The sequence below is a fragment of the Petaurus breviceps genome, unplaced genomic scaffold, assembly GCF_028583685.1.
Source record: "Petaurus breviceps papuanus isolate PSGF00001 unplaced genomic scaffold, PetGlider_PUasm1.0 181, whole genome shotgun sequence".
Taxonomy (NCBI): domain Eukaryota; kingdom Metazoa; phylum Chordata; class Mammalia; order Diprotodontia; family Petauridae; genus Petaurus; species Petaurus breviceps.
The window spans coordinates 21946859-21956521 of NW_027185784.1; the positions used below are offsets into that span (position 1 = coordinate 21946859).

Genomic DNA, 9663 nt, shown 5'->3' on the forward strand with positions numbered 1-9663 from the left:
TTGAAAGACTGTAATGAAGGAGAGAGAATGGAGGTAGCTGTAGTGATTTTAAAAAATAAGAAAATAAAATAGAGTGTCAGTAAAACATTTTTTAAAAATTTACAGAGGAGCGCTAAAAGGGAGAGAGGCAAACAGAACATTACTGGTACTACCAAGTTAGTTGATTAATATTTTGAAAACAAGCTGTATGTTAAATGTTCACAAATGCATATACAATCCTCTTTTTCTATCCTTTGGATCATTTTCTGTCCTTCATATTTGTTGATGACTACCAAGCTCATAATAAAGAAAAATGTTATTTTTAATAAGATAGGCTAGTGTCACATGTCAAAGAACGAAAAGGTTTCATCCCAAGAGCTCCACTAATATTCTTGTGATATCAGGGGAAATGAAGAAAGCTTCCAGTACTTTGGGTAGGCCTCCTGTCAATTTATGGAAGGACTTAGACAAGATTCAGACAAGGCTGGTAAGGAGGGAGGGAGAGATGAATGGATGACTATCTGCATCAATCTGTGTCCAAATTGTTGAGATTACAAATCCATTTGACTATTTGATTGAAAGAACAGAAAAGCAGATCAATAGAAGGGATTTGATTACTTTGAATTAGAATCAAATATGTACAAGATATTAGTGTTCCATGGATTCAAGTTCACAAAACTTTAGGGAAGGAATTCTTTATTCATTCAAAATTATTTGGAAGAATTACGACAGTGGTATGTTGGAAAAATGAAATTCAGCCAAATTTCAGAGCACATACCACAATAAATTTCAACTGAAGCAAATATATATTTTTTTAAATCTCAGACAGTTAGATGATGGAATAATAGCTCTCATAGCTTTAAAGAAGTTTTGAAATTCTTGGCTTTTTAACAAGTAGAAGAATTTATGAAATAATTTTATCATATAAAAATGAATAGCTTTCGTTCAACAAAAGAGAAATGCATCCAGAGTAAAAGCGAAGATTCAGGTTGAGGGTTCTGTCTCTTTCTTTAATTAATATTTTTCCCCAATTATATGCAAAAACAATTAACATTTGTTTTTTTAAATTTTGAGTTCCAAATTCTCTCCCTCGTTGCCTGCCACATTGAGAAGGCAAGCACTTTGATGTCAGTTATACATATGAAGTCATGTGAAACATATTACCATATTATTCATTTTTCAAAAGAAAACATACACACACACACACACAAACTAAGGGAAAAAGTATCCTTCAATTTGTGTTCAGAGTCCATCACATCTTTCTCTCGGGATGGAAAGCATTTTTTATCATAAGCCCTTCAGAACTGTCTCAGATCATTGTATTACTGAGAATAGCTAAGTCACTCACAGTTGATCAACATACAGTATTGTTATTATTGTGTGCAGTGTTCTCCTGGTTCTGCTCATTTCACTTTGTATCAGTTCATGTAAATCTTTTGAGGTTTTTCTGAATCATCCTGCTTGTCATTTCTTCTGTCACAATAATATCCCATCACAATTATATACCACAACTCATTCAGCCATTCCCCAATTAATGGGCATCCCTTCAATTTCCAATTATTTGCCACCACAAAAAGAGCTGCTAAAAATAGAAGAAATGCATGAGCAGCTTTCCAGATTCAGAATTACCAGCATAGTAACTCCATATATTCAGTAACAAATTAAGGCAAAACATTCACAGAAAAGAGAAAATGAAAATATAGAGTAACTCAGTCATTGAGTAAGTTCTCAAATCAATCACAAAATATAAAGTCAAAGTACTCCACCCCTGCAGAACAGTCTCAGGACCCCTGAAAACATCAGCAAGACCCTCCTCAGAATTTCTGTAGACATACAACAAGAAAATCCTCCTTCTGGGCCTCTGAACCAGCAGCAAGGATCCAGGACCTCTGCAACAACAGCACTGTCCTTCACCAGCAGATGAATCTGGCAAAGTAACATCAAAACAGACAGAAAAAATACTGGCACCACAGTCATGCCTCCTCAGTACTCAATAGCTGCGGGTGGCAGTTCTCAAAAATCCTGGACAGCTCTAACTGGCCCTCAGCAGTCCAGGTGGCTTCAGCTGGCAGCTCTCTCTCTCAGCAACCCTGGCCCCTGGCAATTCTCTCTCTTTCTCTCTCTGCCTCCACAATGCTGCTCCTAAAAGTTCTTCTGGCCTCTCTCTTCTTTGGCCTCTCTCTAAATCCATGGCACCAGCTCCTCCCAATTTAGCCCCATCTCTTCATGTCAACAAGTCCATCCTACAAATGGGATTCACAAGCTCTGGATTTTAACACTTAACCTGAAAACCAAGCCAATACAAGGTGATCTTTAAATTCCATTACCATTACAATATGTTCTTTTCCTTTTTGTTTCTTATCTTTGGGATATAGACCTAGTAGTGATATTGCTGGGTCAAAGGGTCAATTTTATAGCCCTTTGGGCCTAGTTCTAAATTGCTCTCCAGAATGGCTGAATAAGTTCACAACTCTACTAACAATGTATTAGTGTCTGAATTTTCCCACATCCCTTTAAACATTTCTCATTTTCCTTTCTGTCATATCAACCAATCTGAAGGTGTGAGGTGTTGTCTCAGAATTGTTTTAACTTTCATTTCTCTAATAAATGGTGATTTAGAGTATTTCTTTAATATGACTAGAGATTGCTTTGATTAGTATGTCTAAAAGCTGCCTGTTCATATCCTTGACCAATTGACCAATTGGGGAATGACTTGTATGCTTAAGAATTTGACTCAATTCTCTATATATTTGAGAAATGAGGACTTTATAAGAGAAATGTGATGTAAAATTTTTTTCACAGTTACTGTGTATTTCCCTCCATCCTGTTGTTCCTGTTTATCCTTCTTTCATCCTATCTATCCTCAAAAGTGTTTTGCTTCTATCACCTCCCCCAGTATGACCTCCCTTCTATCAGTCCTTCCCACCCTTCTCTTATCCTTTTCTCTTCTTGTTTTTCCTGTAGGGTAGGATTGTGTGTATGTTATTCCCTCTTTGAGTCAATTGTAATGAGAGTAAGGTTTAAGTACTCGTACCCAACTGTAAAAGCTCTTTAACACGTCTTTTATATGAGAAAATTTACCTCATTCTACCTTTCCCTTTCCTGTTCTACAGAAGCATTCCTCTTTCTCACTCTTTAATTTTATTTTTTTAGATGTCATCCCATCATATTCAACTCATACCTGTGCCCTCTGTCTATATATATATATGTATTCCTTTTTAACAGCTCTAATAATGAGAAAGTTCAGGAGGCAGAAACCAGAGGCGACTGTGGCCGAGTGGAGATGTTTTTTGGACAGTGATATCATCAGTGGTGGTACTTAATGGCAGGAATTTTGCGCTTAGTGACCCAGAGCCCTCACAGTAGAGTACAGAATGTGACAAAAAGCCTGGAATCTCTCACCTCAACTGATTGGATTCATCATAAATTTACCAGGTCAAGGATACCAGATGAAGTGTTTCAGCCTATACCTGCAGCTCATAAAAAATATGGTGGGGACCCTCAACACCCTCATAAATTACACATTGTCACCAGAATTCAAAGTGTGCACAGAAGACCATATTGGGAAAAGGAAGTCATAAAACTCCTTGGACTGGAGAAAGCAAATACTCCACAAGTGCATAAGAATATCCCTTCAGTGAATGCAAAATTGAAAATGGTTAAGCATCTGATAAGAATCTAGCCATTAAAATTACCACAAGGACTTCCAACAGAAGAAGAGATGTCAGAAACTTGCCTCAAGACCACAGGTGAATAAGTAGTACGTTGGTATCTAAAACCACTGGGACAGAAGGCAAATAAGGCCTAATAACTTTCTCACTTTCTTTAAATATTCTTCATGTGTTTTCATTAAAATGTGTTTTCAAACCCCACCCCCCCAAATAATGAGAAAGTTCTTAGGAGTTACAAGTATCATCTTCCCATGTAGGTATATAAACCGTTTAATCTTATGGTTTCTTTTTCCTGTTTACCTTTTTATCCTTCTCTTGAGTCTTATATTTGGAAGTCATATTTTCTCTTTAGCTCTGATATTTTCGTCAGGAATGCTTGAAAGTCCTCTATTTCATTGAATATCTATTATTTTCCCCTGAAGATTATATTCAATTTTGTTGGGTAGGTTGTTGATTCTTGGTTGTAATACTAGCTCCTTTGCCTCCTGAATATAATTCCAAGTCCTCTGCTCCTTTAATATAGAAGCTGCTAGATCTTGAGTTATCCTGACTCCATGATATTTGAATTGTTTCTTTCTGGCTATTTGCAGTATTTTCTCCTTGACCTGGGAGCTCTAGAATTTAGTTATAATATTCCTGGGTATTTTCATTTTGGGATCTCTTTAAGGAGATGATCAGTTGATTCTTGCAATGTCTATTTTGCTCTCTGTTTCAGGGCAGTTTTCTTTGATAATTTCTTTTTTTAAATTATTTTGTTTATCTACTTTTAGTTTACAGCATTCAGTTCCACAGTCCCTTGAGGTTCAAATTTTCTCCCCCTTCTTTTCCTCCCCCTCCCTCCATAGCAGCATGCAATCAAATGTATGATCTACAAATACCTTCACATTAAACATTAGTAAGATTGTAAAGATGGGTTATAACCAATGGAATGATCATTGGAAAGAGGAAACAAAACAAAACAAGAAAAAGAAAGAGAGCAAGTAGTTTACTTAAATCTGCATTCACCCTTGGCAGCTCTTTCTCTGGATGTGGATATCTCTTTCCATCATGAGTCTTTTGGAGTTGTCTTATAACTTTGCATTGCTGAGAAGAGCCCAGTCTATCAGTTAGTTATCACATATATGTTATGTCTGAAATTGTGTACAGATTTCTCCTGGTTCTGCTCTTCTCATTCAGTTTATATAAGTCTCTCCAGGTTATTATTAAATCTGTCTGCTCCTCATTTCTTATAGCACAATAGTATTTCATTACACCACAACTTATAACACAACTTGTTCAGCCATTCCTCAATTGATGGGCATACACTTGATTTCCAATTCCTTCCCATCACAAAAAGAGCTACTATAAATATTTTTGTACATACAGGTCCTCCTCCCACTTCTCTGATCTCTTTGGGATACAACCCTAGAAGTGGTATTGCTAGGTCAAAGGGTAAGCACTTTTTTATAGCCCTTTGGACATAGTTCCAAATTGCTCTCCAGAATGGTTGGATCAGTTCACACCTCCACCAACAATGCATTAGTGTTATAATTTTTCCACATCCTCTTCAGTGTTTATCATTTTCCTTTTTTGTCATCTTAGCCAATCTGAGGTGTGGTGAGGTGTGGTACCTCAGAGTTTTTTTGATATGCATTTCTCTAATCAGTAGTGATTTAGAGCATTTTTTCATATGCTTATACATATCTTTAATTTCTTCCTCTGAAAACTGACTGTTCATATCTTTTGATCATTTATCAATTGGGGAATTACTTGTTTTTTATAGATTTGACTCAATTCTTTGTATATTTTAGAAATGAGGCCTTTATTAGAGACACTGGTTATAAAAATTCATTCCTGATTTTCCACTTCCCTCTTAATCTTGGTTACATTAACTTAATTTGTACAGAAAATTTTCAATTTAATGTAATCAAAATGATCCATTTTGGAGGGGGGGTGTGAAGTCAAGATGGCAGAGTAGAAGCAGGCCCTCCCCGCTGCTCCAGTTTCCACCTTCCTCAATCCATGTAAAAAGGGGACTCTAAACAAATTTTGGAGCTGCAGAACCCACAAAATGACACACAGAAGCTAACCTCCTACTGAGGACAGCCTGGCAGGCTGGCAGGAATCACCCAGTGTAGTGCTCTGGGAACTGAGCCCAGCCCCACACCGAGGCTTTAGCCCCAGGGTGGGCCTGACCAGCCACAGGCCGGAGGGACTCCAGATCAGCAGCAGCTGTGGCCGTTTCCACATTTATCAACACATAGATGCAAAGGACAAAGTGAGAGGTCAGTGCAGTCTGGACTTTGGGACCCAGTAAGTGGGAGTGAGTGGCTTTTGCCCCAGGGCAAGAAGCCGCAGAGACGCAGGCACAGCCAGCCAAGGCCACATGACAGCTTCAGCTCCTGGCCTGCAGAGTGTAGGGAGACTAAGCACCAGTCTGAGGGGTAATCGCTCTTGCTTTAACCTGCTTGGATCTGGATTGCAGTCTAGGGTGGAGTTTCTGGGGTGTGTGTCCAGCTTGCCAGAGCATGTGGAGACCTCAGAGAGGGCACCCATCTAATACCTCCGGCAGCTGAAAAAACCCCAGCGTTTTGGACAAAAGCTCCCCTGTCTGGTGGCAGAATCCTACTGTGACAAAAAGCCCAGGGGTCAAGTGACTGAGGGGCAACATGACCAGGCAAAATAAACAAAGCAGACAGAAGATTTCAACATTAGACTCCTATTTTGGGGACAAAAAGGAGCAAAGCATGGAACAGGAAGAAGACAGTGAAGTCAGAACTTCTGCACCAAAAGCTTCAAAGGAAAATACGAGCTGGTTACAGGCCATAGAGGACCTTAAGAAGCAAATAAAAGAAGTGGAGGAAAAATTGAGAAGAGAAATGAGAATGATGCAAGAAAATTATGAAATGAGAGTTCAACAGCCTGACTGAGGAAAATAACACCTTAAAAAACAGACTGACTCAAATGGCAAAAAGAGGCTCAAAAAGGCAATGAGGAGAAGAATGCCTTAAAAAGCTAAATTTGACAGATGGAAAAAGAATCTCAAAAGCTAAATGAGGAGAATCATTGCTTCAGGATTATATTGGAGCAAATGGAAGCTAATGACTTTTTGAGAAATCAAGATGCTCTTAAAAAGATCCAAACAAATGAAAAAATAGAAGGCAATGTGAAATATCTCATGGGAAAAACAACGACCTGGAAAATAGATCCAGAAGAGATAATTTAAAAATTATTGGACTGCCTGAAAGCCATGATCAAAGTAAGAACCTAGAAATCATCCCCCAGGAAGTTCTCAAAGAAAACTGCCCTTATGTTTTAGAACCAGAGGGCAAAAAAGAGGTTCAAAGAATCCACCGATCACCTCCTGAAAAAGATCCCAAAAAGAAAACTCCTAGGAATATTATAGGCAGGTTCCAGAATTCCCAGATTAAGGAGGGAATATTATGAGCAGCGAGGAAGAAACAATTTGAATATTGTGGAAACACAATCAGGATAACCCAGGATCTGGCAGCTTCTACACTGAGGGATCGAAGGATTGGAATATGATATTGTGGAGGTCAAAGGAGCTGGGATTAAAACCAAGAGTCACCTACCCAGCAAAACAGCATCATGTTTCAGGGGAAAATATGGTCATTCAGTGGAATAGAGGACTTTCAAGCATTCTTTTTTTAAAAACGCTTTATTAACTTAAGATTTACATCATTCATTTCCACCAGATTTTGAGTTACAAATTTTCTCCCTGTTTTTCCCCTACCCACCGCCCCCAAATAGCAGTCCCACAGGATATCCCCTCCTCCAATCTGCTCTCTCCCATACCCCTTTCGACTTTTCCAGTGGATCTCTATGCCCCAGTGTCGGTATATCTTATTTCCCAATTACATGTAAAATAGTATTAATAATAGTATATATGTATGTATATATATATATATATATGTATGTGTGTGTGTGTGTGTATGATTATTTTATTTTAAAATTTTGAATTCCAGATTCATTCCCTTCTTCTCTTGTCACCCACCCTTACTGGGAAGATAAGCAGTTCAGTATAGGATGTACATGAGTGGCTAATGCAAAACAATAACATAGTAGATATATTATAAAAGACTGACTATATTTCCCTCCCTCCTATCCCACCTCCCACTTGTACTATTCTCTACTTTGGTCCAATCCCCCTTTTTTTGTAAAGCAATTGGGGTTAAGTAACTTGCTCAAGGTTACATGGCCAGGTGTTTCTGGGTGGGTGCTAAGTGTCTGAGCCTGGGATTCGATCTCCAGGTCTTCTCAACACTGGAGCCGGTGCTCTTACTCGCTGTGCTACCTGGCTGCCCCCCAATCCCTTTTCAAAAGTAGGTGCTCCCAACTTCCCTCCCCCCCAGCCTGCCCTCCCTTCAATCATCCCCCCTCTCATCCCCTTCCTGCTACTCTCCTGGAGGGTGAAAATCTGGTTTTCACATTTCACATTTTCTTTTTTTTATTATTCTTTTGGTTTTGTTTGATTGTTTCTTGATGTCTCATGCAGTCAGCTTTCACTTGCCAAATTCTAATTTTTAAGCAATAATTTTCTTCAATGAGCTTTTGTGTCTCCTTTTCCACTTGGCCAATTCTTTTTCTTTTTTTTTTTTTAAGCAATCGGGGTTAAGTAACTTGCTCAAGGTTACACGGCCAAGTATTTCTGGGTGTGGTGATAAGTATCTGAGCCTGGATTTGATCCCCAGATCATCCCAACACTGGAGTCAGTGCTCTTACTCTCTGAGCCACCTAGCCACCCCTCCAATTCTTTTTAAAGCATTCTTTCCTTTGGTGGTTTTTTTATGCCTTTTTTACTATTTGGTCTATTCTGTTTTTGAAGATTTTTTTCTTCAGTATTTTTTGTTCTTCTTTTACCAAAGTGTTGACTCTTTTTTTCATGATTTTCTTGTATAACACTCATTTCTTTTCCCAATTTCCCTCTTCCTCTCTAATTTGTTTTTTGTGGGTTTTTTTGCTTTTTGGGGGGCAATTTGGGGTTAAGTGACTTGGCCAAGGTCACACAGCTAATTTTTTTGTTAAGTGTCTGAGGCAGGATTTGAACTCAGGTCCTCCTGACTCCAGGACCAGTGCTCTATTAACTGCACCACCTAGCTGCTCCTCTAGTTTGTTTTTTAAAATCCTTTTTGAGCTCTTCAGGAATTCTTTTTTTTCCTTTGGCCTGAGACCAATTCACATTTTTCTTTGAGGCTGTAAATAGAGTAGTTTTGACTTTGTTGTCTTTTTATTTTGTGTTTTGATCTTCCCTGTCACCAGACTAACTTTTTATGGTCAGGGTTGTTGTTTGCTCATTTTTCCAGTCTATTTCTTGACTTCTAACTTGCTATTAAAATTGAGATCTGTGTGTAGGGGGAACTGCTTAAAGTTTTCAGATCTTGTTTTGGGGGACTGTAAGTCTTCAGTTCTTTCAAGGTGGTATGATCTAAAGACATGTGTGTTTGCTACTCTGCTGGCCTGTGGTCTGGTATGTGAATGACCACAAGCATTCTTTTTTGCCCTAGAACTGTGACCAAGGTACTGCCACAAGTTCTGGTGTGCTAATGCTCCTCTTCACCCTGGGATTTCCACCCAGGACTAGGATCCAGAACCAAGTATGGGCAATGCACCAGAATGCCAACAATGAAACTCCTGTAATCTCTTTCTGACTGATTTTCTAGCTTCCTTACTGTCTCTGAGCTGAGAGCTCTGGAAATCACTGCTGATTTAGTTGTCCCCAAGGCCTGCTACTGGTTGCTGGGGCACCATGGCCTGTCCTGGAACAACCTGTACTGCACTGTGCTCCACTCTCAACACAGTGAGACAGACCTTTCTTGGTGAACTTGTAAGTTGTCTTCAGCTAGAAAATTGTTTTGTCTTGTCCTCTTGTGGATTTTACCACTCCAGAATTCATTTTGAGGTAGTTTAAAAAGTTGTTTGGAGGGAAATTTGGGAGAGCTCAGACAAGTCTCTGCATTTTCCCCACCATTTTGGGGAAATGCCCCCCCCAACTCCATTATGCTTTTTAAGGACT

General features: G+C 38.9%; 1 pseudogene; it reads left to right on the forward strand.

Moving 5' to 3' along the window:
* The first annotated feature begins 3231 nt into the window (after positions 1 to 3231).
* On the forward strand, positions 3232 to 3846 carry LOC138160469 (large ribosomal subunit protein uL30m pseudogene; annotated as a pseudogene).
* The last annotated feature ends 5817 nt before the right edge of the window (positions 3847 to 9663 follow it).